The following is a 3,860-nucleotide window of genomic DNA, read 5'->3' as shown; positions in this document are numbered from 1 at the left end:
TACTACCCAAGGCAATCTACAGATTCAATGGAATCCCTATCAAACTAACAATGGCATTTTTCACAGAACTAGAAAAATTTTTTTTACAATTTTACAACACAAAAGACCCTGAATAGCCAAAGCATCCTGAGAAAGAAAAACAGAGCTGGAGGAATCAGGCTCCCTGACTTCAGACTATTCTACAAAGCTACAGTAATCAAAACCATATGGTAATGGCACAAAAACAGTAATATAGATCAATAAAACAGGATCAAAAGTCCAGAGATAAACCCACACATCTATTGTCAACTAATCTATGACAAAGGAGGCAAGAATATACAATGGAGAAAAGACGGTCTCTTCAATAAGTAGTGTGGGGAAAACTGGACAGTTACATGTAAAAGAATAAAATTAGAACACTCCCTAACATCATACACAAAATAAACTCAAAATGGATTAAAGACCTAAATGTAAGGTGGGAAAGTATAAAACTCTTAGAGGAAAACATAGGCAGAACATTCTCTGACATAAATTGCAGAAAGATCTTTTCTGATCCACCTCCTAGAGTAATGAAAAGAAAAATAAACAAATGGGACCTAATGAAGCTTAAAAGCTTTTGCACAGCAAAGGAAACCATAAACAAAATGAAAAAACAACCCACAGAATGGGAGAAAATATTTGCAAATGAAGTGACCAGGGAGGGATTAATCTCCAATATATATAAACAGTTCATGCAGCTCAATAACAAAAAAACAAACAACCCAATCAAAAAATGAGCAGAAGACCTAAATAGATATTTCTCCAAAGAAGGCATACAGATGGCCAACAAACACATGAAAAGATGCTCAACATCACTAATTATTAGAGAAAAGCAAATCAAAACTACAATGAGTTATCACCTCACACTGGTCAAAATGGCCATCATCAAAAAATCTACAAACAATAAATGCTGGAGAGGGTGTAGAGAAAAGGGAACCCTCCTACACTGTTGGAGGGAATGTAAATTGGTACAACCACTATGGGGAACAGTATGGAGGTTCCTTAAAAAACTAAAAATAGAAGTACCATACGATCCAGCAATCCCACTTCTGGGCATATATCTGGACAAAACCATAATTCAAAAAGATATATGCACCCCAATGTTCACTGCCGCTCTATTTACAATAGCCAAGACATGGAAGCAACCTAAATGTCCATCGACAGAGGAATGAAGAAAGAAGATGTGGTACATATATACAATGGAATATTACTCAGCCATAAAAAGAACAAAATAATGCCATTTGCAGCAACATGGATGGACCCAGAGATTGTCATACTGAGTGAAGTAAGTCAGACAGAGAAGGACAAGTATCGTATAATATCGCTTATATATGGAATCTAAAAAAATGATACAAATGAACTTATTTACAAAATAGAAACAGAGTTACAGATGTAGAAAACAAACTTATGGTTACCAAGGGGGAAAGTAGCAGGGAGGGATTAATTGGGAGATTGGGATTGATATATACACAGTACTATAAATAAAATAGACAATCAACAAGGATCTACTGTATAGCACAAGGAAGTCTACTCAATATTCTGTGATAACCTATATGGGAAAAGAATCTGAAAAAGAATGGATATAGGTATATGTATAACTGTATCACTTTGCTGTACACCTGAAATGAACACAACATTGTAAATCAACTACACTCCAATATAAAATTAAATTAAATTTAAAAAAATTAAAAAAGAAGCATTCTAGCCAAGGAGCATTTATATTCTATTATTTCTAGTCATAATATATGTACATATGTATATAATAATATATAATGCATAATTATATATGTATTGTTATGCATCATGTAGACATATATCAATAAATTCAGAAAGACATATGACAACATATAAAAAGTACTTATCTCAAGGTGGTAAGATTACTATACTTTTCCGTATTGTCTTTTTTTTTTTTTTTACAATGAACATGTATTAATTTTATCATAGAAATATTCTTTAGAGGTGTTTGTATGTCTTAACTATTTCGAGAAGTCTAGCATTTTATTTATTTTTATTTATTTATTTTTTGAATTTTAGAATTTTATTTATATTTTTATACAGCAGGTTCTTATTAGTTATCCATTTTATACATATTAGTGTATATATGTCAATCCCAATCTCCCAATTGGCATTTTAATCTATAGATGTCAGATGTTTTTCATATTCAATAAATATTAAGTTCACAGACAAGAAAACTATAATTATATGAAGAATTCATGGAGAGAAAACAACTCCTACCTTCTGGAGAGAAACTGATAAAAACATAACATGTGCTGTGAGACCCAGCAGCGTAAAGGAGGCGGTAAATCTCTAGATGCTCTATGCCTTTACGAGTCCCTATAAAGGAGTACCTCTTCTCTCTGTAACAGAAATAACATAGACACACACATTTATTTAAAGGACAGGCTGAATGAAAATTATCCTTAAGTACACACTGGAGCTATATAGGCTGCTGCCTGTTTTCAAGTGGGGTCTCACAGAAAAACAGTTGGAAATATTACCACTTAAAAAAAAATAAATTTATTTATTTATTTATGGCTGCACTGGGTCTTCGTTGCTGTGTGCAAGCTTTCTCTAGTTGTGGTGCACGGGGGCTACTCTTCATTGGGGTACGTGGGCTTCTCATTGTGGTGGCTTCTCTTGTTGCAGAGCATGGGCTCTAGGCACGCAGGCTTCAGTAGTTGTGGCAAGTGGGCTCAGTAGTTGTGGTTCACGGGCTCTAGAGAGCAGGCTCGGTAGTTGTGGAGGATGGGCTTAGTTGCTCCGCGGCATGTGGGATCTTCACAGACCAGGGATCAAAGCCGTGTCCCCTGAATTGGCAGGTGGATTCTTAACCGCTGTGCCACCAGGGAAGTCCTATTTTTTTTTTTTTAATTTACCATTTTAACTATTTTATTTATTTATTTTTGACAGTATCGGGTCTTAGTTGCGGCCTGAGGGACCTTTGTTGTGCCATGTGGGCTTCTTAGTTGCGGCATGCATGCGGGATCTAGTTCCCCAACCAGGGATTGAATCCACGCCCTCTGCATTGGAAGCGTGGAGTCTTAACCACTGGACCACCAGGGAAGTCCCCCATTACCACTTATTTGTTATATGACCTTGGGAACATTACTTATCCTCTCTGTGCCTTAGTTTCCTCATCTGTAAATAGGGATAATAACAGTACCCAAGTAGAAGGGTTATTATAAAGATTAATATTCATAAAGTACAACAGTGTCAGATACAATAACAATAGTGTATGCCATATATGTGGATTTTAAAGATAAATACCTGAGTGGGGTTGATTATATTAACAGAGACTCTTCACAGAGCATATTACTTTCAGTGATATTTTACTTCTGTTAACATCTCAAGTAATTCTCACTTCAGTGCTATGAATGGATATTATTACCACCTGGCCCTCAGCTTTGCAAATCAGAAACTTGATTTTATCAGAGCTCCCCAAACTGTTACAAACTCACAAGAACTGATAAATTTAAAAAGGCAACTTTCTGTTGTTCCAAAATGATAGGAAATGGGACTGGATATAATACTATTTCCTGCTACCTGGTCTATTTAAGTACAAACCACTTAGAAATTACCTGTTTAGTGTAAAGTTAAAGCAAGTAGAATTGAAAAACTCAAACTGGACCTTCAATCAAACCATAGTAGTGTGCTTTTCTACCGTGTTACTGATCTCCTCTTACACTTGATATGATACCTTGAGAAAGCACAACATCACCAATGGAATATTCTTGTCAAGAATGTTTAATCTCAATCTAATAATAAAAAAATAATCAGAAAAATCTAAATTAAGGGACATCTTGCAAACAATTTGCCCAGACTTTTTTTTTTTTTTTTTTTTT

The 3,860-nt window shown here is 34.9% G+C and overlaps 1 protein-coding gene across 16 annotated transcripts in view; it reads right to left on the bottom strand.

Moving 5' to 3' along the window:
- MBD5 (methyl-CpG binding domain protein 5) overlaps positions 1 to 3,860 on the bottom strand; it is a 421,526-nt gene that overhangs the window by 140,437 nt on the left and 277,229 nt on the right. For 13 of the 16 annotated variants that reach the window (XM_055087736.1, XM_055087739.1, XM_055087768.1 and 10 more), the window contains one exon: positions 2,254 to 2,375. The exons of the other annotated variants lie outside the window; for them this stretch is intronic. The gene's annotated coding sequence lies outside the window, so the exon portion shown is untranslated. The remainder of the gene's footprint in view (positions 1 to 2,253; positions 2,376 to 3,860) is intronic. 16 annotated transcript variants of the gene reach the window in all.

The sequence above is a fragment of the Physeter macrocephalus genome, chromosome 2 (assembly GCF_002837175.3).
Source record: "Physeter macrocephalus isolate SW-GA chromosome 2, ASM283717v5, whole genome shotgun sequence".
NCBI lineage: Eukaryota > Metazoa > Chordata > Mammalia > Artiodactyla > Physeteridae > Physeter > Physeter macrocephalus.
Note: the sequence above shows the minus strand (reverse complement) of the source record. Positions and strands in the feature narration are given on the sequence as shown.